At 33.6% G+C, this 26,950-nt stretch overlaps 1 pseudogene; it reads right to left on the bottom strand.

Annotated features, from left to right (window-relative positions):
• Positions 1 to 97: 97 nt before the first annotated feature.
• The window catches only part of LOC149007331 (ARF guanine-nucleotide exchange factor GNL2-like), a 42,422-nt pseudogene continuing 15,569 nt past the window's right edge, over positions 98 to 26,950 (bottom strand).

Consider the following 26,950-nt stretch of genomic DNA (forward strand, 5'->3'; position numbering starts at 1 on the left):
TCTTCCATATTGAATGGAAAATTTTAATAATACATAAGAACAAGTTCTAACATAAGTGATTATTCAAATACTCAAATCAAAACAAAAACCTAACGAATCACAAATAGATCTTCTCTGAAATCTTCCTGGAAAGAAAACGGCTAAACAGAGTGATTGTGGAATCACTCTAGCGAAAAATAAAAACAGGGTTTAGGTTTCCCATAATTATTGATCTTACCACAAAGTTCTACTAACAACAAGAAATCAAACGGAGATGAATTGAACAGACGAAGGAGTAGACTAACCGTAGGAAACTCAATTGAAACACGAAAAGCCCTCCGTACGATCTCCGCAACGTTCTCCTTTTTCTGCAATGATAGCTCTAACATGGTCAGACGTTCTCTAACGGCTAAGGAGTATAATAATACATTTTATGTCAAAAACACATTAAATAGGGCTCCGAAACTCAAAATACCACAAATACCCCTTTCTTACTCATGAGCACCAGGTGGGGTCGCCCAAGGAGACCCATACCCAAGAGACCCCACCCCTGGAAACTACTCAGGAACAAGTTTCAAGGGTGGTTTCCTAATGGCTTTACTTTAACACTTAGGCCATACTCATGGAGGGTCTTACCTGATCTTTGGAACCTCCCACAAGTGTCGTCAATAAATTCTTGATCTACTTTCCAAATTCGTCAATGTTCAAGTTAGATCTTCTTCCGAATTTCAGCAAAACTCTAAATTCATCATCTTCACCAACTAGGGGTGCAAATTTGGCCCTGACCTGCCCTGAGCTCGAATAGGGCTTGGGGTCAAGATTTTGGTGGGCTTCGAATTACTCTTTGGCCAGCTGGGTTTGTCTTGACCCATCCCTAATTTTTTGCCTTGACCCTGGCCCTAATTTTGGCCATGACCTTGGCCCTGATTTTGGCAATAATCCTAGCCCTAATCTTGACTTTGATTTTGGCTCTGATCCTCACCCTAATTTTGGCTCCAATCTTGATTCTAATTTTGTCACTAGTCTTCACCCTGATTATATCCTTGATTTACCCTGATCTTCATATTAACCTTAATATAAGCCTTGATTTTGATCTTGAGTCATTTTGATCATATTAGACTATGAGTTTCACTTTTTTTTTTAGGTAATTTTATTTAAACCCCTTAAGGTTCCACCTAAGTCATTTTTAGTTCAGAAAAATATTGACATCTTTCATTTGCTTCCAATGTAACATCTCAAAAAAACTTATCAATGATAGATAGTTATGTTTGTAACTAAAATACCATTTTTTTACTATAAAAATAACACCTTTTTTTTTGTGGAAGATTAAATTACCGTTGGTTTAATTGTTAACAAAGTTTTGAACAATTTTTTTTTTTTATTGAATAGGGATATTAAATTATCGGACAATTATAAATGAAAATATGCTTACCTATGTTTTAACTTTGAAGATAAACTTTTATTTTATCAATCTGGTGTTTCTAAATTTACAAAAGAGCTCATGTGTGACATTTTCTACAATCGACTTAGATTTTCAAATCTATTCAAATTTAATTCTAATTCTTCTCTCTACCTGTTCTCTATCAAATCCTTGAGTTTATTTATTTATTTTGTCTTTTGACTTGTTTATAAAGAGATTCAAGGGGTGGTTTTCTTCAAGTTTGTCATCTCTGTCTGATAGGTGTTTCATGCAAACATAAACACTAATTTTGTGTTGTTATAAATTGTGTATTAGAGCTCCCAATTATTAGTTTTCATCATGTTGGGTGTTACTACTTACCTTTTAAAGTTATTTATTATGCTTATTCTAACACCCTAAAAAGTGAGCATTTTATCCGAAGTGAATTGAGATGCTTGTTCTCAACGAATTTAAAACAAGGATAAGGATAGGGCCAATTAGGGCGATCAAGGCCAAGGCCAACCGGTCCAATCCCAGACCAATCAAGGCCAATCAGGGTAGGCATGGGCTTGGGTTGGTCCTGAATTAGGGTCAGGACAGGAATGGGCTTAGATTAGAATATATAGGGCTGGGTTTGGGTTTGCAAAATCCATGCCCTGCCTGGCCCTATTGCAGCCCTATCACCATCAACTTCTATTGGTTCATATTACAATCCAATGGTCTCTATTTAGATGGCCCACAGTTGCCTTCCACTTTCGTTTCAAGTTCTCGGACTTACAATATGGGTTTTGGGTTAGGATCATAAGGGATTTCACATTTTTGCTAAGAAGTGCCTTATGTTCTCAAAAGTCAACCTAGAACAAGTAAGTGGGTCCGCTTAAGCAAGGTTCCGGTATCGAAACCTTGTGAATGCAAAAAATTCCAGCTGGGAGACTCACCCACCACAGCCAGGTGTGCGACCCGGGTCGAACACCGAATTCGTCAGGGCAAAGCCTTGGAACTGGGGTTGGCAACCAAAAAAAAAAAAAGGACATATGCCCATATGCAAACGATTTTTATAAAAGTTTGCATGGAGTTTGTGGTGGGTGAAGTTCCCTACAAGGGGATCCAATGTCTCCTACTACATCCAAGAAAAAAAATAATAAAAAGAGCATACTCCTAGATAGTATAAATACATCTTTATCATTTTATTTTTATTTAATATAATTGTTGTTATTTCTAGTAATGTTCCTTTATACTTGTGGCTTTTCTTTTATCAAGGGTGGGCGTCCTTCTAACACACTAGTGGCAACCTTCTATGTAGAGTTAATAAGAACCTCCATTCCTCCACACCTTCCCCACTCCCACCCTCCCCAAAAAAAAAATTCCACTAGGCCTATGGCTCCCTAATCTTTGTGATTGTTTTGAAGATGATAAAAGAAAAAAACATATCAATGAAGAAAGTAGAGAAATGCAAAATGCCAAATTGGCTATTAAAAGGGTTTTGATGATTTAATGTGTTGTTGTTTTTTGAGCAAATTGAATTAAAATTCAATGATGCCAAAAAGAAAAAGAGTAGTACATAAAAGAAGATAACTTTTTTTTTAATAGCCAAAGGATACCATGTCTTACAACATCACCTTCCTTTTGCATCAAAAATTCCTTGTCCTTCATTTATAAGATCATCTTCTTCAACATTATATGTACTAACTCTGGCGATGCTGACTAGATATATTGTCACCCAAATTGATTTTCATACATGTATCCATCCTTCTCAATACCCCTAACCAAAATGTCCTGAACTAGAATTTTATGCACAATGGTACAAAAAATTGTAAGAATGCTTCAGTCAAAAGTTTCATTTCTATACTAAATGTCCCTTCCATGCTTCTCATCTCCCTCTCAACATTCTAACTCTTTGAGTGCTTAATCATCTTTTCATGTAAATAATCAACAATTGCAAATATCACAAGGTTAAAAATATGGATACAATTGGATGCTCAAACCTAGTTCTTTTGCCATCTTAAAGCTTCATTGTAAGGCAAATATCATTTGATTTCTTATCTCCTCCCATCGAACTAGACTTGATCTTCTAAGGGCATCCACTAGTTTGAAAGATGCATTACTTGTGTTGTTCAAGGAATTCAATTGATTTGCCCCATCCTCAGGAGAGGAGTTTTTTTTTTTTTGGTTAATAACAAGTACTTAGGAGAGGAGTTACTTGTGTTACTCATGCACCTCCTAGTATCAGATCATTCACAACTGTGGCATTGAACTAACAAATTTGTAGACTTTGCCACTAGACTTATTACTTTTACATCAAAGGGAATGAATGCACAATGGGTACAATATACATAATTTATTAGTTAGAAATGTGTACCATCTGACATCAACATAATCAAATCCTCAACTCCATGCTTGTAGGTTTTTGGATGTTGGCCTGCCACTTACAACAAATGGAAGATAGATTTTCATCAAGTATGTGCTTGCAAATTTGAGGGGTACTCAGTAAGAACCTTTGCAACAACTTGTACTATGTTCTTGCAACACGAACCAAAAGATTTCTTTATCAAGCTTCCACATCAAGTTTATGGATTTGAAGATTAGCTCCTCAGATATTTTCTTAGATTGGTATGAACCAAGAAACTTAAGGTAAACTTTGAACATGCCAACAATGACATTTTCTGAAAATGGGCTAGGAGATGAGGGAGGGTACTGAGCAACCAAAAGTAGGTAATCATGGAAAACTGGCCAAAAGCTTGAGAACTTGTGAATTTTAGCAAGAGTATTAGCAATGATCAAATCCCAACAAAATCCCACTTCCCTCTTCTTCAACTGGGGTGTTAAACTTTTGACATTTCCCAGCAGTTGCAAATATCAAGGACCATCCAAGATTCAACAATAATTCCTTTGGCAAGGTTGTGCTATTGTAAAAAATGTTGTCTATTTGACATTGTGGAATTATCTTTAAATTATGTTCAAATTCACCACTTGAATGGACCATAGAATATTGACACTACTTTTTAGTGATAAGAATTGTGAGAATCATTTAATCATACAAGAGCTTTAGCAATTACCACTAAATACATGGTCAAAAAGTGGGAAAATAACTCTTAATTCTAACTTGAAGTCCATTGAAAAGTCTATTGATGAGGTAGAAGCATTGTTTGGCTCCAAAATAGGGTGATCAGATAATTAACTATGGTTATTTAACCAACTAAAAGTTTATTCTAACTATAATTTTTCCATGCGTAATAATATAAAATAGTTATTACTATAGTATGTAAGAATTGCAGTAACAAATACATTTGTAAACGTGATTGCAAAAGTATACCTAAAACTTGTAGTAATATGGACTACTTATTACCATGGTATTTCAAACCACTATAACATATTTCTTCTAACTACAAAAATATAATTATGGTTTTGTATTGAAGCAATTTAAGATATTTTAAGTTACAATACTCAAAACCATAGCAATAAAAAAATATTGTAATTCTAAAAACAAAATTATAGCTAATAATTGCAGTAATATGCAAAACTTATTGTTATGTTAATTAGAAGCATATCCTTATGGCTCTGGCTATGTGTCTCGGCATCTCTTTGTCAGGATCATTTGGCTCCTTCATATTATCCAGTCCCTCAAAACAGGCATCCTTGACACCAGAATCCAAGCCATAGGTGCTGCAAAGTCGCTCGATGCACCCTTGGGCAAACAAATATCTTCGCAACAACAGAGTTAAAAGTCATTCAAAGCTCTTGACTTTTATTCAACTATAAAGCTTACATTTATCAAGACATATTGATAAAATGTAACATGAAAATAAAGTATGAATGATAGGATGAACATACTCAATCTGTTCACTGGATTTCTCAAATGTGGCATTTGAAATAACCCATAGAGCCTTTGTCTTGATTTCAACATCTGAATGTTGAGCCAACTGTACCACATGGGGGATAATGTTGGCTTCAATAATAGCATGTTTACCCATCAAGCAGAAAGAGAATCAAAATTACAGAAATGACAGAATTTACCTACCAGATTTTAAGACCCAACCATATATAAACCCCTTCCCCCAACCCAGACCAGAGAAAAAAAAGCAACATCAAGGTTAGGTAAAATTTAAAGCTCAGAAGTCAGATATTTACCTGTATCTAGCTTCTATTCCAGCCAGCCAAGTTCGATATGGCACAGCATAATAATTTCCTAATAGCTTGATAGTGATTTTGATCAAGTAGTTGAAGGAGACAAGGGAGCACACCATTGTCAATTAGAATCTGAAAGTATGCAACAGCAGATAGTCCAAAAAAAAAAAAGTTTATGAGATGAGTATACTTGTAAATTCATATCTCAATATGTCTCAGAATTTTAGTTCAAGTATATATACTGTGCGTGGGCATCAGCTCCTCCAGCAATGTTTACTATTGTTGCAAGAGTAGGAATGAGAAATTCTGGACTTGTATGAGAACGACTGAGGGAATGAGAAATCATAGTCAGAAATAGTAAGCAAGAATATTGCTCACCAAAACAAAACAAATAACAAGCTTAAAACGAAAAACAAGACATATGCTAGTGATCCCCATACATACTATTAAACTAGTTTTGAATTGTAATAGATAGTTTACATAATAGCTGCGGTATTTGAAATTGTAGTAATAATTTATTTTTTTAGACACAAAACTATAACCATGTTTAATGTAGTTTATGTATAGCTGTTATATTTGGAACTGTAACCATAGATGAAGTTGTAAATACGAAAATATAAAATACTTAACAGGTGTAGTGATGTTATATATTTATTGTTGTAAATGCTAAACCATAACAATAGAGTTCGTATAAACAAAATCATCGTTAAAACCATTTATTTTGTTATCACTTCGACTTGTTGTCTAATTGGTCCTCCAAGTTATTTGGACAACTTTATTCTAGTTCATGAATCATTCTTCTTCTTTCTTTTTTTTCCTCTCTTTTTGAGTTTGTGATTTGTATTTGCAATTATATATTAGTGGTACTTTAAGTTAAAGAATTACAATGTATAAGATTTATAAAGCTAGGAAATCAATATTTTGGTTCAATCATCGTTTATTATATTTCCTTTTCCTCTCTTTTTCCTTAGTCATACCCAATTTAAATTTAAAAATAATAATTTTTTATTATTATTAAAATTGTTATAAAATGAAAAAGATGTATTAATGATAAGAAGAAAAAAAATTAGGACAAGACGAATAAAAACTCTCTTAATTGAATTGTGTGCATTACATTTTATAGTAGAAGTAACATATTCTTTAATATAAAAATATTTGAGTTTATAGGGAAATATAATATATGATTTTTGCACACAATAAGATGATCTTGATACAAAATGATGGATTGCTATGATTTTTAGTTAATATGAAATATATATCGTCAAGATTGCATGTTTAGGTGGTTGAGATTTTCATTTGGAAGTTACATATTTTTGTATTATCTCTTTAGGGATGATGGACATCCACAATAAATATTATTTATAACACTCTTATTTAGATGTCCATCAATAGATAATGTACCTCGTTAACACTTTACTAAAAAAAAAACCTGTGAGAAAAAAATCTTAGTAGAGGAAAAAGAGTATACATATCTAAATAATACATATTAATAGCTGCATCATTAAAAATATTACTAAACCGGGAGCAAACCTGGTGGGTAAGTTGCAACATGTATTTTACTCCCCCTAATGATAACATCATTGGGTATCTTTGAGTACGTATATTCAATTTTATATATCAGCTTCCCAAAATTTGAAGTAAGCAATGCCTCAGTAATAAATCTATCAAATCATCACTTGAACGAATGCATTGAATATCGATTTCACTATTTTTTTTGAAAATTATGAGTGAAGAAGAATTATGGTAAAATATATTTCATTCTATCTCCTTTGACGTCTTCTTCCTTTAACTGAACTATGCATGTAACACTATCTTCATATAACATTGTTGAAGTTTTTTTTTTTAATGGAGAACTGCATGTTTTTTGACTATGTTAGGTCATTGATCTTAATAAAATATGTTCTCAACTTGATTCATCAATTACTATTATTTCTGCATGATTCGAAGAAGTAGCAGTTATAGTTTGTTTTGTTGAATGCCATAAAGTAGCTGTATTTCCACTTGTGAATAAGTAGCTTATTTGATATTTAACTTTGTATGGATCAGATAAATATTCTGCATCATTTCAGTTCTTTGTTATTTTCTTGGGGTTGAAATGAATATTTTTTTTATATTAAGCAATCTCACAACCATCAGGGTACTCAATGGATGTATTTTTTTTCATGTAGAATCGCTTCAAAATATTTCCTATAGAACTTGATTGACGATCAAGTATTCTATGCGTCAAATGATCAATTTGTAAGCTTAAACAAAACTTTATATTTAGTAACGTTCATTTTAACTTTATTCAAATAATCTATTGTTTTTAAAAGCTCTTTAGGAGTTATGATGATGTTTAAATCATCAACATATACACTTATTATAACAAAGTTAAATTCATATATTTTAATAAAGGCATAATGATAAATTAGATCATTTTTATATCCTTCATTTAGTAAATATTCACTAGCACGATTATACCACATATACTTCGATTGTTGTACTCCATATAATCTTCTTTGAAGCTTTATTGAACAAATGTTCCGAAAATTTTTATGTGCATCAGTCATTTTGAATCATTCAGAGATTTTTATATAAATTTCACAATTGAGTGAGCCCTACTGGTTTTATACCTTCAAATATTTGGACTACATGTCCAAAAACTTTATTTTTTCAAGCAAATTCAATTCCGTTTGAATTGCGTCTTTCCATTTGGCCAATTATTTCTTTATTTACAGTCATTAATAGATTTTGGTTTAAAATCTTCGTTATGTTTCATTACTTCATTAATCATTATAGGCAAAAATGTTATCGACAATTATATATTTTCGATTTTTTCTTTTTCCTGTAATGACATAACTAATCGAGATCTCTTTATTATTTTCAAATACTTGAACCTCTTTTGGAGTTTTTTGAAAAGTTATATATTTAATATTTTCGTGATCAATTGTCTTCATATTATGACCATCTTGATCATTTTCTCATTTCCTTTTTGTAGGATTTTACGATTGGAATCAATTAAATTTTCACGTTTTAAATATGATTTGATTTCATTTGCACTGGTAGATTATCCTGTTGGGACATCAATCATAAATAGAGTATTTTCAGTTGGAATATGAGATTTAGTAACTCTTGGTAGATCAATAAATCTGGTAGTGATTTGTAATATTTTGTAAATGCATTATCTTTTAAACTTTAGATTCACATTGCTCAATGCGAGGATCTAAATGATATAATGATAATGCATTCTAATCAATCTCTTTTTTCCAACTGTTCAATCTCTCCATTTCATGTTGGAAAAACTAATTTATCAAAATGATAATTATTAAGTCTTACTTTAAATTAGTCTATAGTCATTTAGTAAGATATTGAATTATATAAGAGATTTATATTTAATATAATATTCTCAACTTTTTTTGGAGACTCATCTTTGTGAGTTATGGTGCAATAATTAGAATATAAATAACACAATTAAAAATCTTAAGACGAAAAATATTTGGGATAATTACTATTGCCCCCTTATACTTTGGTTTTATTACTAATCAAACCCCCTTCTTTGTAAAATTACTATTGCCCCCTCACTTCTAAAGGTGTTAAGTGACTGTTAACATCAAATATAAAATGTCTATTTTGCCCTTAAAATTAAGAAGTAAAAAATATGGCATTACCCTTACTTATAGAAATTATATTGCATGTCAATTATATCCTTAAAATCTTATATTTTAGAATTAGTTTTGGATTTGGTGGGACCACATACTTATGATTGTTGAAACTTTCACATTCCACTTAAATTTTTCATAATCACCATGATGGAAGTTTTACAAACAAATTAGCATATAAAATCTAATTGATAGAAACTTTGGTAACATACATAATGGTTAGCATATATTAGGTGATTTTCAATTTTCATCTTTGAATTAAATTTGATATGTCTTAATATTTTAGTTTCTATTTAATTATATCTTTCCTTTATTTGGTGATTTATTTTTAGAGAAAAAAAAATCACGTCTTTCCTTTATTTGGTGGTTTCTTTTTAAAAAAGAAAAGTTAAATTAAAGTTAATTTTTTCTTATTAAGGGTAATATTATAACTTGAAAAAAGAGCAAATAAGTAAAAAGATAATTGCAGGGTTATTTTTGGGATTTTGTTTAAAAAAATATATAGATGCCACATCATCAGTAAACGGATGGAGCTTAACGGTAGGGGGCATTAGTAATTGTTGACAAAGTTAAAGGTTGGAATAGTAATTTTAAAAAGTACAGGGGATAAAGTAGTAATAAAATCAAAGTACAAGGGGGCAACAATAATTATCCTAAAATATTTTATTGCTGACCATAAGCCAATTATAATTGAAAAAATTTTATGACAACTTGTTGGCCTAATGCGTACAAATGATGTTACATATAAAATTACATATCTCCATGCCGACACAGGGGTTTTGTTCTCATAAATAATAGTTTAGTTATTAATTGAAAACATTTAATAAATAATTTTACCAAACCATTTTAGGTATAAACATGAATAACATGCAATTCAACTATGATTTCAGTTGTTATACATAAATTATAAAGTTTGAGATGTAAATTCACTAGCATTATCAAGACAAATTGTTTTTATCTTATAATCTAGAAATTGTGCTTTTAATCTAACTAGTAATAACGCACATGCAAATGCATGTGTGATGTGTTCATGAATATATTGTTTTATTTGTGTAATTTACAAATTTTAACTTTTTTGCCCTTTGAGTTGAATTTTAAGACCTTTGCAGTATAATCACAAGAGAATGCCTTCAAGGTTTATTAGATGCTTTCTCCATCTAGGAACAAGAACAATGATTCATTCGTTTTAATTTTCTAGATATAAAAATACGGTTTAAGACCCACACAGTGGAATCAATTATTCATAGGAAGAGCCTAAAGCATCTGCTTAAAGGACCTCTTTTAATTCCGAAGGAGGTTCTTAAAAGTATAACAAAGTCCCCTTCAACAAAAGAGGCACCTTTGACATCCAAGCAACAACAACAATAGTGTCTCCCTAGACGTGATAAATCAAAATTTTTTTAGTAGAGCTCAACGGAACTTTGGTTTCATCAACCAACCTGACAGGCCCATCAATCAACATCCTGCCAATGGGAAGGCAATAAACTATCTCTAAGGAATCCAATTCCACACGACTGGACGAAATCTTTTCTCTATGATCAGCAACAAATCCCCATTTTGCCGTAGATATTTTAGCCTTTAGGATGGAGCACAAGTCTATGCCTCTTGCAAAAAGCACTTAAAAAAACTCTATCTCGAAAGAGCCATTTTTTTTTTGGGGTATAGGGGCATTTTTTAGATATAGGAGATTGGGATATATAATATCAGTGAGAGTCAAAGCAATGAGCTCTTCGCTAAGAATTGTTGGTCATTATCAATAGAACAATCCTCTAACTTGGCAGGTCTGGATTGAGAAATTAGTTAATTGTGAATCCAAACAAGGCCCGCTAAGCCTAGCCAACTCCATTTGATTCATCTAGTTCAAAGGGAAACCCCATGTACATATGGAATGGGGTAACTTGGTCAATGTTGGGCTTTGGGCAATTACCATCAATTTAACAAGCTCATCAAGATTTGATCTCAAAGGTGAACAACTCAATATTAGGAATCGTATGAAATTATTGTCAACCTAAATTCTCTCTTCCATCGCAAATGTCATAAAATGGAGAATTCAGGTCATTTACTAAAATATTTCAATACGAATCATTCTTCAAAATGTAGTACATGAATTCAGATCATACATAACAACAAGCTCTCAAGACTTTGGTAGGAAAGGTTGTCAAACCTTCATTAGTTTTTCAGCAATTTTGATATTTCTTTTCATTTTGAACTAGAGATTTCTTGATGATACTCTTTTCTGTTTGTTTTGGTAAATTAATTTGAATGTTTAGTTTCTTGATCATTGTGATTAGTTTTCTCGGCCCAACCACTTCTACAAAACACTAACTCATAGTTAAATCCCAACTCTTATTTCATCTTGATTTGATGTTGTATGGGTGTCACTTAGACACGGATGAAAAAAAATGGATTGGAAAAAAGTTGCTTCTACAACTCTCTTCATCTATTTGGTAATGATATTAGCAATTGTTCAAGCAGACAAAAGACCTAATGTTAGCACCTGTGTCAATAGGTGCATGCCCAGTTGCAGGTCAGTATGTGTTAAACAGTGTCACCAGCAAGTGTCTGCATAGAGCGTTGCTTGCCTAATTGCAACCTAATGTGCAAGGAAACTTGCAAAGAAGCTCGCAACTGAAGCAGAGAACCTTGATGGATGCAGAAGGTGGAAGTAATAAGCACTTCCCTTGATTTCAATCACAATGTTTCATATTTGCGACCAAAATTTGTTTGTCAGGAACCCTCATAGAAGGGTTGCTTAAGCCATGTTTAGGGAAATGATGAATTCATTAAAATGTTTGTGCAAATAGATATTGCTTTGCTTGGTAATACAAAAATGCATCTATAATAAATGATCGAATACAAAGTTGGATATAGAAGAGAAACTTGAATTAGTCTATCCATGACATTCTAATGAAGTAAGAGGCAAAATAGGGAAAGACAGAAAGACAAACACAATAGAGAGAGACAGAGAGGATGTGTATAAGTTTGTCAATTATTTTGCTAAGAATTAGGGAGGTTTCAAAGCTTCTACTTTGAATGAACTTACCTCATTGCTTTTGTATGGTCAAGTTTACAGCTTCCTTTGATAGCTAATTCTTGGTCCGCAGTCTCAAAGAGAAGGGAATTATCTAAAGGAACTTTTAATTGATTTTCACGAAGGAAGCGACTATGACCCCATCCCTATCCAACATTCATTTGAATATAAACCAGCACCAATATTGATTGAAAAGTAAAAGTAATTGAAGAAGGAGCTCTTCTTTTTCTTCTTGTCCTCATCAGTTTCATCAAATTGATCTACTCCAAAGGAGGAAACACATGGTTTCATTCCACCAGTCCCAAGAGCAATGAGGTAAATTGACACAAAAAAGATCCCAACTTGAGACTGTGTAGGGTGGCAAATACGATCACTGTTGTAGGATGGCTTTAGTCCAGGTATACTTGCAGACAATGTTAACAATGCCATCCCTGACAACCAAGTGAAAACATGTCAGTGATTTGAGTCAGTGATGATGATCAATGAGTATTGAGAAAGAGGAAAATGTGAGAGTCTTCAAAATCAATGTCACTAAATCTGAAATGGTGAACTATCAAAAACTCTTAGCTTAGTAAAGACTTCTGTGACATTAATATGCTGTCTTTGCCCTCAAAACGCTTGACACGATACCAAGTCTAATAGTAAGGGTGGACCTTGTATCATGTTCAAGTTTGGTTTTTCTTTAGAATCCAAATCACATGAAGGTTTTTGCTTGAATGATTCTCACCAAGAAGTACAAAATAGAGAAACTGACAATTGTCCAATATCTTAACAGGTAGGCATCAGCTATGAAGGCTCCAAGCAAGGGAGTAAAATAGCATGTTTTAGACCAATTTGTCATGTTATTTGATGTAGTTACATTTCCTTGATGGAGTTGGGTCTTGAGATAGTTCACCAAATTAGTGCTCATACCATAGTATGCTAACCTTGTGCAACATTCATTTTCTGTGACAAAAGAATCAAGTGACTAAAAAAACTCAGGGAGTATCGAAGACCATGACGACATGCTAACAAAATATCAAAGCGAGAATGAAATAACAAGCCTTCCATCTTCTAGTGTTGTTCTTAATGGCTGGAATTTTTTTTTTTTTGTATGTTTGTTGTTCCATCTCCTATATAGATATCATCTACTGCCATTGGTTTGTTTTCTCAGGCTAATCCATACCATGTTTCGCTATATTTCTGCAAAATTCCAAGAAGCCCAACATCAATAAAATGACATATGCAAAAGAAATAATTTTAAGAGAGCATCTTCTAATCTACAAAAATTCTTTTAGTGTCATTTAGAAACTTACTTACTGAAGCATTCAACTACAATACAAGAAGCAAGTCATCAACATAAATAGAAAAGGTGTAACATAAATGACAAGTATGAGAAAACAAAAATTCAGATGGTGACAATCCAGTGTATAATACTGTTCTTCCTGAGAGGTTGAGAACCCAAACCATTATTTTTTGAAGAAGATGAAGGTTTAACAATGAAGAATAACCACACTACCATAGAGAATAAGATAATATACCCTAAAAAACCAGCAGTTTGAAGAGTATTTCTATTCCACTTAGCTTAGGAATAAAAAATTACAATACCAAATAGAAATTGAGAAATCTTAAGGTCCACAATATCCCCTTCAATTATACAGGTTTTGGAGTCGAAACTGTCAAAATCTGTTCCTATCTTGTTGCTTCTAATTTTCTTATTGCCCTTGTACCCCTGATAGGGTGGTTGGAAAGGATTCCCAAGTAGTTTCATCCTTGCCTGTATGTATCTTCATTGCGTTCGTCTTCCCTGTGCTTTTAAGCAGTTCACCAACCATCTAGATTTCCTAGGCAATTTACTTGGTAGTGGGATTAGAAGAAATTAATCCCTTGCATTTTCAAGTACTTTGGCAACTGTTTCTAGGTTCGGCGTCCATCTCTTGATTGTTCGTTAATGGCAATTCAAGGCAATCTCCTCACCTGCTTTCGCTTCATCTCGTACTAAGAGGAGATTCTTTCAACATGATCTCACCAATATGCAAACTCAGCCTTTTCATCTCCATGACCCCTACAACTTCAGCTTGGTATCTCCCACCCAAAGATTCCCTCACAATGTCCTTATTGAGGATGGGTAAGCCATTTTTGTTTATTTCTCCATCACTATAATCTGGTTTTTTTTTGTCTTCTAGCTATGTATTTTGTCATTTAGGTTTCAATTAGATAGTTCCTTCCTAAATATTTTTCACTTTTCTCTTGTTCAGTTTCATCCATCTAGCGATTGTGATCCCAAATTGGTTTTTGTTATCTCCTTAACTTAGTTTCTGGTTTTCTTTTAAAATGTGAAGTTTGTGTTGGGATGCTTATGTAATTATGCTTTTTCAGCTTCTTGGTTATCTATCTAAATATTAGAGGTTAGTCTAATTTTTGTTTTATCTGGAGGTTCACTTAAATCTGTAATAATAGTTGAGATCCTTGTTTTGTTTTGGTTAAAGATTTGGTGAGAGGTAATATAATTAAGTTTCCCCTTCTATGATTTAGCGATTATTTTCTTTTCATGCTTAAATGATTCACCATATCTTTTTTCTAGGTTATATTATAGAGGTTGTATTTGATTTGTAATGTGTGGATCGAAAATCCAAGTGAATGCAATATGGATCTTGAATTCCAGAGAAAGGAGAGATTTGCTTTTCTTAATTGGGGATCTACTACTTTTCACAACATGGTTGTTGTTCCTACAGGGTCTGGTGAGGGAGTTTTCTACTCAGAAATAGAAATGTTACCTGATATGGTTTCTATTTTTTAGTTAATTAGTAATAGTAGTCCTCTTCTCCCTCCGCTCTGCTCCTCAATACTTTCCATTTCTGGTGTTGTGGTTCACTATTCCCTTGAGTGGACTTTTCAGGGTTTCCTACTGGTTTCCAAGGGTCGATGTGGCGATTCCTTGCCTTTTCATTGTTTCTTTCTTCCCCCAACCCCCTCCCCCTTTTTTGTTGTTGTCTGTCTGTTACTGTTGTTTACTTCCATCGTTATCCAGCTTCCCTACTCTATAAGTTTCCCCACCCTTGTTGAAGCGTATTTTCTGAGTTCTTAATGATTACATCTTCTGTTATAAGTCATCATTTTGCTCTCAAGTATGATAGTCTATTTCAACTTTTATACTGTGAATGAATGTTACTTTCTTTTGATTTTGATATTTACTGGTTTTTACAACTTCGCATAACTATCCATCAACCATTTTTCTTCAATAGTTCTGAAAGACTTGAAATTTCAACTTGAATTCTATGTCTCTTTCTGTTCAGCTGACCATTATTTTTATAGTTATTAACCTCTCTCCCTGTCCAGGTCCATATTCTATCCATTTCTAGTCCGTCTATTTTCTGACTCTAGTTCACCATTTAAGAGTTTCTATTCATTCTTGTTTAATTCACCTTTCATTCCCAACTTAAGTTTTGGAGGGTGGAGGGTTTTCTCTTTCTTGGATGATATCAAAACTTATTTTTGAGTTATTCTCTGTTATTACTTGCAAGATGTTTTATGTTTGAGTTCCACCATGGTCAAACTTGCTTGGCAGAGTGGGGTTTTGTGCCTTTTTGTTGTCATTTATTCTATTGCAGACTTTATTGTTTTGAAGTTTATTCCCCTTCCATTCACATTATTTATGATTGTTCTCTCCCATAACAGGACATTGATGGAGCTAGAGTTGAGTAAATCCTTGACAAAAACTCAGTTGGTGGTAAATTCCCTCTCAAAAAGAATAAAGCCTTAGGATGTGCCTTCTTCACCCACCACTCTCTTCTAGTCTCTCTTATTTTCCTTCTTTTGTATTTTATAATGATTTCCCATTTTGGGACTGCATAAGTGAAAAAGTAAGGATTGTGTACCTTTCCATCTGATATTTAGTTTCTACCTTGACTGTATAAACCGTTTTATTGTAGTCCCCTATGTTAAACTTCATGTATTGGTTACATGTCTTGGTGATTGTTTAGAATTTAAAGAAATAGAGGGAGGGGTGGGGGAAAGCAAATGGATAAAAACCACCCCAAGAAGAGTTCCAAGGCTTGAAGAAGGTTGTAGGTTTGGTGCCAGGAGCCTAGGTGGCTGCCCAGCAACATAAGAACTTAAGAAGCATGGTTTGCCATTAGGGGTAGTTAGTAAAATCTACACTACAGTTAGCTATACCATTGAATTGAACAATGAAGAAAAGAACCCTAACAATAACAGTTGGGGATCTATAGAGGGAAAGCGATAGGGTTTGAGACAATAAAAGGTTGAAGGGGAGAGAAGATGATGGAAGATGTGCAGCTGTTTATGGTTGGGTAGTATGGGTTTCTTGAAGTTCTTGCATCTTATTTGTGGTTTTAGGTTTGATGTCTGATTGAAGAAGGGTGTTCGGATTTCTTATTAATGGCTGAATCATCCCATCATATTCCCTAAGGTGTCTAAATAAAGTGCTTGCCTCCAGTTCTGTCTATTTCGGCCGTAGTCTAGGGTTTTCGATTACATATTATAAGCCTACTATCAAAGATGGTGGTGGGTATTTTCCGGCAGGGGGCCAAGGTTTAGGTAGAAGATGGGTGATCAATAGTTTGCTTGGTGTGAAAAAATATAAATATATTTTAAATTGAGTTAGTCTATGTTGACATAAGTAAGAGTCCTATGTAAGATAGAATTCCTATTACAATTCTATTTGATGTTAAGACTTGTTAGGAGTTGGACAATTCTATTTGATGTTAAGACCTGTTAGGAGTCGGTAAGAAAGGACATAAATAAACAACCTATACTAATAAGTTGTAACAAAGACATCTAGATGAATAAAATTATTCAGAAGATAAATAAAATATATTAACTAGTGTCGACAACATGTAAAGTAACAATAGATTAAATGGGGAAATTTGTTGTTGCAAAGAGTTTTCAATCAACATATTTTCTATTCATAAAGGCTCAACCGTATGTATAATGGAATGTATAGATAACGATACTGAAGTGAATTTAAACATACCTTAAAAGTGGTGTAGGTGAATCAGTCGAAAACAATTTCTTTGAATGGGAAGAGTTTTAACATACCTTTTCAACTGGTGTAGCTTATTCAGAGGTAAAGAATGTCTTACAGCTGCTACAGAAAGAATAGTAAAATATGTGAGTTCAAATGTCTTATAGTTGTTACAGAAAGAATACTAAAATATGTGGAATGTCTAACACCCACAAAACTCATCCATTAATAAAGCAAGGTCTTCCTAACCACAATTGAAGTATCTTAGTTGTATCAAACCAATAAGCCATAGAACCTATGTAGACAATTCTTAGTTGTATCAAAGCAATAAGGCATAATTCTAAGAAGTCTCCCTAACCAAACTGAAGAATATTAATTATATCACAACATACCCGTGGCCCTCTTTTTTCTTTCGACAGATGTTCTAGCACTTGGGCCTGTTTTCCCACTGGCTGCTGAAAGCACACAATAAAAAGTATATTTAAAAACAACAATTATATGGGTAGAATAATGGGAAAATGACATACTAAAAGATTCCAAAAACAACTAGTGGAAAATTTTTACACGTGAGTTCGAGAATTTGGTTGGGGATGGTGCTGTGAAGGGTGCGACAGCAAGGGGAAGGGATTTCTAGTTTGCATAGACAGGGGCAGGGGCAGGGAGGGTTATGCAATGGGTATGGGAGGTGATGCTACTTAGTTTTGTGAGTTTGAATCTTCAATAAAATCATAACATGTTTTTTCCCAACTCTATTCAGATCGAAGAAATAGGCAACAAACCAGATATTGCACGTCATTTGACACGTACCTAGATTAATCAGAATCAGGGATCATACTGGGAATACCATACAAGAATGCTGTCCTAGTGATCCCTAAGATGGCTCTAATCTTCATTCTTGAAGATGATTCTTTGCATCGTCAGATACCCTCAACATTCAGAGGAAAATGTGCTGCTAAGCAATTGTCAGAGTGTTCCCAGGGTTTGCCAAATAAGTTTTTTGATTAAGCACTCCAATAACAAAATCAATAAGATCGAAGCAGAATATGGTTATTTATATAGTAACATCAAACTGAACTTTTCAAAATCAATAAGATCGAAGCAGAATATGGTTATTTCCTATAGTAAAAGCTAAATACATGTGTTGGAAAACTGCAAATACATATGTTCTGTCTAGGCCTTTGGACTCCTTTCAAGTTCTCAGTATGTTCCTCATTGATGGTTCAAATTGTAGTGCAATGCAGATTGAGAAATTTTTGTTTATGGCAGAGAAACTTTAGTTTATTGTTAAATATATCTTGAACCTGATTTTTTTTTTTCATTCTAAATCTCTAGTTTGCTAGTATTGTATACAATGTGATTTGCTTATTTGATATCTGGTGAAGAGGTGCAATTCCTTTTCTGGGTTGACTTATCATAGTGATTTGCTAAGATACAGAATCTCTGAGATGGATTTTCTACCTCAAGATTATGAAGAGTTGGTAGAAGATTAGGAAGAGGAAATTTGGGAAGTCAACAGTCATGGAGGTAGCAATTGTACACAGATATGCAGCAAATGATAAAATTGTACACCATCAAACTGAAGTATGTTCACTGCAATAGGATGAAATTAAACAATTTTTAAGAATGTTTATGTTAATGGTGATTTTAACATACCTCTACAATTGCTGCTAGGTGCTGTCAAAGTGACGATTTCTCAGAATGGAGCTGGTTAAACTAACAATGGAGCTGCAATTCTTCAATAATTTTAGATTCCACACATGTTCTCTTCGGTGGTAGAGAGTTGCAGGGAGGAGGATGAAATTGAGAATGGAGCTATTGAACGAATCCTTCAATATGTTTGGGCTTATTTGGCCAGCTGAACGGTCGTGTTTCTAAATTATATGATATTCATAATAATGATAATTGAATTTAATTACATGGGAAATGTAAAAATTAAAAAATCCTCAAAAATCCAATGAAGCATGGGAATGTAAAAACTCAGAAATCGGGGTTATCTCTGGCGGTCAATCTTCGTTGATCAATATGTTTGGGCTTATTTGGCAAGCTAAACGGTCGTGTTTCTAAATTATATGATATTCATAATAATGATAATTGAATTTAATTACATGGAAAATGTAAAAACTCAAAAATCTAGTGAAGCATGGGAAATGTAAAAACTTAAAAATCAAGGGTTATCAGGCGGTCAGTCTTCGTTGAATCATTTCATACATAATAATGATAATTGAATTTAATTATAATAATCATAATTGAATTGAATTTTAATAATCATAATAGAATTTCATTATGATAATATGATAATTGAAACGATTGACTTGAATTCTTGTTCTTCGTATTTGCTTTCTTTAATGATTTTGAATAATGTGTCAAGCAATGAATGAATTATTGGAAAATGAAATAGGAAGAAAATTATTATGAAATAAAATCAATTCAATAATTTGCATTTACAAATGTAGACATACTAATTGTGTAAATCTAATTGTGTGGATCGAATAATGTGTCAAGCAATGAATGATTTATTGGAAAATTAAATAGGAAGAAATTAAAAAATAAAATAAATTCAATAATTTGCATTTACAATTGTAGACATACTAATTGTGTAAATCTAATTGTGTGAATTCAGAGGGGTAATAGGGGAAAACTAAATGTAGCCGTTTTTCTCGAGTTCATACTTTTATAATAAGTATGATAGTATGATTATTTGAGCAAACAATCTCGCAAATACAAAATTATGAATTCATAATGAATATACATATAACCATTTTATAGATGCATTTACTAAAATCATATATTATTTGAATAGTCCACATGATTGTTGAATAAACTTATATATCTCACCCTAAATATGTTTAAAAAATGCAGAAGGTTCAATCCCAATGTTAGTTGATGTTAGTCTAATAATAGATTTTCTTTGAAAACATGCAGCTCAAGAAAATTCAATGAATTAAATAATCTTCTAGTTCTTCAATAGATGACAAATAAATTTTCAACAATTATTCACATCATACTTGATTTAGGATGATCGAACCGGTCATGCCAAATAACAAAGCTATCGGAATCAATATTTTTTTGATTTACCAAAGCATGTGTTTCAACAATGCAAATATTAGTGTAATACAAACTGAAAGAAAAGATTTAACATTTTTGTAGTGATGCATAATATTTACTTTTACCATAATTTATAGTATCAATATGATTATTACTTTAATAAATATCTTTAAAATTTAATAAGTTTCTTTGAGACTTATTGCAAAATAATACATTATTTTATGGTCAATTTGGTCTCCCAGATAATAATAGATTAGCTCTTCTCGAACTTTCAATCAATTTTGTACTTCCAATTATTGTATTAATATTGAATTCCTCATCATCAAATAAGAATTTTTTTATTTATTTCTTAGTACAATATGCATTGTAACACATTAGGAAATATCTATATTCTTCATCAAAATAAATTACATAAAAAATATATAGAAAATCAATATAAACAAAAGAAGAAGAAAAAATAAATAAATTTAAGATAAACAAACTAATAAAATATTAAATTTATTTTTATTTGAACTTCAGTAACATAACCAAATCTTCAATTATTATCTTCAAAGAAATCTGCAGCATCTGGATGTGTAGTATCTGTGAGGACATCAAAATCATATTCTTTACAAGCAAAATTTGCTTCAGTCTCATTATTTTGGAAAGTTAAATTCATCTTCACATTATTTTCATTCATTTAATTAAAGCTTGATAAAGCTTAACAAAATATTGTGAAGTACGACATATATGTACTTAATGACATTTCATACCACATTGATAGACAAATATTATCTTTACTCCTTAAAGAGTTGGATTTTTGTTCGCGGCAGAGCGGACATCGTCCGCTCACTGCCGCGAACACGACACGTGGCACTAATTAATCTAACCGTTAAAATCTCAAATGCGGGTAGAAATTGTAAATTTGAAGTTGTTTTACATGAGAGGTTTTAGAGTTTTTTAATTTACAATAAAACCCCTCCAAATCTAATCTACTATTCTCGATCAATTTAGAAACCTAGTTTCATTCAATCAAGAAGCTGATAAGCTTCCTTCTCCGGCGGCCGCGGCATCGGGTAGTGCTTTTCAACCACGACGACCTCGCTAGGTAAGCCCACTCTATTAGATTTATTAGGGAACCCTATTTCGTTGAATCAGGGAATGTTGTGATCCTTCCTTCTCGGCGCGGCCGCTCCGGGGTATCTTTTCTTAACCAAACGCGGTGTTTGCGCCGCCTCTAGGTAAGCCCACTTTCAGTCTTGCTTAGTTTCCACTGGCTCTGTGTTTTTGCAAATGGGTTTCTTCATAAACTCATAGATGCTTTCAGTTTTGCGTGTCGATATTGACCCTTTTATTTATCAACTTGGGGAGCTCTTCAAGGGGGTGTCGATGCTGTGAATGGGTTTTGGTTCAGTTTAGCGGTATTCAAAGTTTCCAAACGAGTTGAGATGAGCAAGGAGTAAGTCATGTTGATTTTGATGAATATGGCACTTCGCTAGGTGGTCAAGACTTCGCCTTGTGTGCTTTTGTGAGCTGTTGACCTAAGCAAATTCATCCCCTAGTTTTATCGCCCGAGATCCAAACCTAATGAATTGTTTTTCTATTAATGCTATGGTCACGTGGCACTGTCCCCGCCTTGCTACTATGTTGCTAATCTATTGTTTTGCTTAAATCCTCAAAATGCAGCATGATTTCAACTCAATTGGTCTGATTGTAACCCGTATTGCTATTGCATGCCTATGTGCGCATCATTAGGGCTTTTGGACTTGTTTTGGCCATCCTAGCTCCAAATATTTTCCCTTTGCCATTGGCTTCACAAGTCCGGATTGAATATCCTGTCTGTTTGTGAAGCTGAATATCACATGATGTTGCTAACTAACTAACTTGGTATGGCTATTTGGTATGAGGGTAACCACCTCAATCGCTCGCTTAACTTGAGATCTGTATATCGGTGACTTGCTTATGGAAGCTAGAGACTAACCTCTGATTTGGGTTTATCGTTTTGGTGATATCTCGTATCTGGTATTCCGAATAGAACTTGAACATATGGACCCATATTATCTGGATAAACCTATTTTTCAATTGCTAAACTGATGGTTTGCTTCTTTCTTTTTATTCTTTTTCCTGTTGCTACAACTTTGATTTGATTTGCTTTATAATGAAAGGGATGTCTTCGGATAAGTTTTACTAGCTGTCTTAATTGCCCTGTGGCTGTGAAACACCTTTTATTGCTTGAAAGACCAGAGGATATCTTTTCTGCTTTGGTTGAGCAGTTGGAGCAAGAGGTAGTTGAATCGCGGCGGCCCTTACGGATAATCATGACAAGAATGTGTGATGCATCGGGTTTGATCGTACATCTATCTATTGTCCCTAGTATACAATGTTGGGCATTGCAGGAATGCATTTCTGTGGTGTTTGTTCGGAAACTTGTAGCTGGTCTCGCTAATCTAGTTCCCTTACAAATGGGAATTATGTAGAATCGGTTGCACATGACTAAAGCTAAAACTCTCTTTTGTTATAGTCTAATTGCCTGATTGGCTTTGGTGATGGGTTTGATTTTCGAAAGAACCTCTTAATGAAAACAGGGGGTAAGGTTGAGCACGTAGACCCTGCAGTGGCAGAATCCTGGTGCACCACCGGGTATATGCCTAATTTGCTTTGGATATAATGTTAGAACTTGCTGTAACTTACGTTTCCCCACCATCCTTCTTTTTCTGTTGTTATATTACCTGTCCATTTCCCAGCTTTGAGAACTCCAAGAAAAAAATGTGAAAGATGCTTGAATGGGTTGTACTGCAAATGTGGTGAGAGGCTGTAGTTTGAGTCTTTTTAATACACCTAAAATCTGTGTTTTTAAGTGCTCAGCTAATACTACCTCAAAGAAACCAAAATCATTCAAAGTGTTAAAATTATGTATGTGTTTAAAAGTGTAGGAAAATTAAAATCTGATTAAATTTTTTTCAATCTTTATTGGCTAATCTTGAATAGGAATCTTTGGTCTTATCATGGGTATAGGTGTTTTAATTATGGTGATTTGTTTACATATTGGATGGTATCTTCTTTTCGATCTTAATTTTTCTTTTTATCAGTTATAAGTTCATTGATGTATGTTTCTTAATTTTTCTTTTTATCAGTTATAAGTTCTTCGATGTATGTTTCTGAGACTAATACTTAATGGCAAAATTACAATAGAATCTGGATCCTATGAACCCTATCACCCCCAATTAAAAAATTATGGATGGACTAGCCATGTATTTTTTTTTTCACTGCAATTGATCATCTAATCTACAAGTCAATCAATTGTTCCCCAGTTTTTGAATACAAAATGATTGTTGAACTTTGTTCAAGGAGATCCTGAGTGGAGCGAGTTTGTTTGTTATCCAGCTTTACTACTTCAGTTGTACTATATTTCACACTTATGGAGTTTTTACTGCTTGCTTGCAAGTGTTTGGTCTGGCAAAGATTTACCTTTGACAGCTGAGATAGCTGTAGGTGAGAGACCCACAGCTGATATAACTTACCCCTCCTATCTTCTATTTTCCCCCCCTTTTCCCCACTACCCATTATGTAGAAGTTCTGCAATCAAACCACAAGTCCATCATTTGCTGCCCAGTTTTTGAAGACAAAATTATCATTAAACTTTGTTCTAGGAGATCCTTACTGGAGTTGGGATCTTTGTGATCCAGTTTTACATTTGCTTACTGAGGCGTTGCTGGAATTTGGGTCATCCACATAACCTGTTCTGTCCTGCCTGGTTAGGGAATATGGTCTAAATGTCTGATATGTATGTTAGAAAGGACTGTTTGTATTATGTGAGGACTGGATCAGTCTTGTTTGGGAAATTCTGGTACTTGACTCTGTTATCCATGTTGAGATAATTATATCTATTACCCAAACTGCAGAAAGTTCTTATTTTGGTAGGTTATGTCAATCCATCTTAACATGGAATGAAGGAATCAGCTGCCATGCTACAGAAGTTTCTTAGCTTTGAGCCACGTAATCTTAATTAGACATGGCTCCCAAAAGATGCATGACTGTAGGAGTGTAGGGTATGATTTCTTGTCTGCTATATGACGGACATGGAAAAGTAGTATCAGTTGTAGTATGCTTATGCATTCACTGTAACATGGAAGTATTATCAGTCATTGAATGCTTATGCATCTACTCTATATGCGATATATTACTCCTGAGAGTACCCACTTGGATTAATGCTTTCTTTTGATTTTCCTTTTTATATGGACGTCCTGAATTATCTCACATGTTTTCTTGTCTAGGTAATGGTCTTCGATGAAACTACTTGATTTCCCTTGGAAGGAGGTTCATTCAGAGATAAGATTTGAAAAAGGGTAATTGTAAAGTCTTTGTGAATACCCCAGTTGAAAGAAGTCTTCATCAACGAAATTGATATTGCATTGCTCGTCTCCCAAGTAGATTTTGAAGTCTGTGTTGGCATCACATCCTCACTAACAGGTATACATTGAATGCCTTTTCTTTAATGTGGTTCCTTTAATAGATTTATTTGCAAAGGTTAAATGAAATCTGACAGGCTGCAGGGGAAACTTAGGAAGTATGATATGAAATATGCTTATTTTCCATATTGAGTTATCCACTGGATATCTGAATTCTACTTCAAATACAGAAGAGTGTTGATTGAATTTAATATTAATTTCATGATGAAGCTCTACTTATCAATATATGGAAATTTTCTCCATTTATTTATGGAGATATTGGTTTATCTTTTTGATGGTGTATATTGTGTATATGGCTTCACCTAAAATATGGCACTCTGTACTTGCAATTCAATTTGGCAGTGATTAACCCCTAACCCAAAAACTAAACTGAAAACCTGTCTTTCATTTGGTTTTTACTACTCCTCACTTTGCTGCGGTATCCGAAATCCTCAATCAAACTCTCCACATCACTTATTGTTGCGCACTTTTCCTGCATGCCAGCGAGCAGAGAGTGAATTGAGGTCATTTGTTTGATTCAGAGCTCCCAATGTCTTGTTCATTCTTCTTCCTTGATTTTTTATGGGGTTTTCCTGCATGAGCTTTGTATAAATACATATCAGCTAGTTTGAGTGTATCTGTTCTGTTATCTGAGAGCTAACTCGTCTTCTTCATGTCTGTAATTTTTTACTCAATCATTAGTTTCCCCCTTTCTCTAGTTTTGTGGAGATCATTGCCTCCTCTTTTTTTGTGCATTTAGTATATGTTGCAGAACTACTAATGTTCTCTTTTTCAGTACTTGTTATTCTTGGAGTCATCCATTCCCTCCATTTGTTCGGTGAACCCATTCACTCTCTTTTTCCCCTTTTGCTCTTGTATGCATTATTATTTGTAATGAATAATTATTAATATAATTAGGAACTGTCCGCTTAGGATCTTCGTTGCCTTACTCTTCTTTTCCCCTAAATTATATCTCCATTTCACATTGTGCTCTTATTTGCCCCTCTCTTTGCTCGTAAGGTTCTTCTCCTAATCCTAGCTCTTTTTGTTTTTTCTTCTTATTCACTTAGCATTTAGTTTGTTAGCTCTTTTAAACCCCTTTCTATCTTTCTGACTGCTTTGAAATAATGTCTCCCATTTGCCTTGATCCCAACCCCATCCCCATTTTTTGAACGTTTTGCCATATATTTATCTCCCATTTTTATATCCTCCCCCCCTTTTTTTTGTCTTTTTCATCATTTCGTTTCCTTTGATGATCATATATTAGATTTAATTCTATTATCACTATTTATTACCCAGCACCCTCCTTTTTTCTATATTTTTATCTTGCTTGCTTCGCATTGTTTGATCCAATTCTGAACCAACTTGCTTCTCCCCATTATTTATTTGTATATCTATACGTATGGACTAAAACTTGGCCATTTTCATTCGCTTTCCCCTATGACACTTTCACCTTGTGTCTTTTTTTTGCTCATCATTCTTTACATATATTCAATTTTTAACAGCATCTACCTTGGTAACGTTGATAAACAACTCCATATTCCATTTCACAAGACGTCATGACACTGTCATCTGATTGTTTATATTAATAACTTTTTGTTCCACAGCGCTCCTTATTTCCACAATCAATTCCATATTATATATTCGTTAGGATATTACATGGTACTTTACTTCTGGAGAGAGTATCCCTACTCCCTGTTTGTTGGAGAAACTTCCCCTCTTGGTTTTGATGAGATTATGATATCACTTAATATAATTATATTAACTAATATACTTATTACCATCCTTTTGGCTCCCATGTCTTTAGACTTCCACCTCGTTTTTGTATCTTTCTTTATTTTATTTACTGTTTTTCCTCCCGTTTGGGATAATGTATAGTGGTTGTGGATTGGAGTTCCTTTGCCTATAGATGACAGATGTTAATTATATAAAAATATCATACATTGCTTTTTTATGTTTTCCTACTCTTTTTGTTTCCTGTTTTCCTTTTTTACCTTTTGCTTTTTTCCTCTTTTCCGCCTTTTAGTTCTTCTTTTTCTTTGGGCTCTCTTTTCTTTCTTTTTTTTTTTTTTTTCAGCCTTTACCATATTCCAGTAAATATTACTTCTCCTTTGTGTGCTCCAGGTGTTTTGCTTCCGTTCGGCATTCTTCCATATTCCCCCTCTATGATCTGTGCTTGTTGCTTTCCCTCCCAGCTTTCTTTTGCTCTCCTGCTTTATCTTCTTCCTTCTTACCCTTGTCTTTCTATTTAGACTTCTCTCCTTCCTCGTTCAGTGTTGCATCGTATTCTTGATATCGATTTCAACACCTTCGCTCCTATTGCCTGACTCAACTTCTTCC

The sequence above is a fragment of the Hakea prostrata genome, chromosome 8, assembly GCF_041222555.1.
Source record: "Hakea prostrata isolate BN-2017 chromosome 8, UWA_Hpros_2, whole genome shotgun sequence".
Lineage (NCBI taxonomy): Eukaryota > Viridiplantae > Streptophyta > Magnoliopsida > Proteales > Proteaceae > Hakea > Hakea prostrata.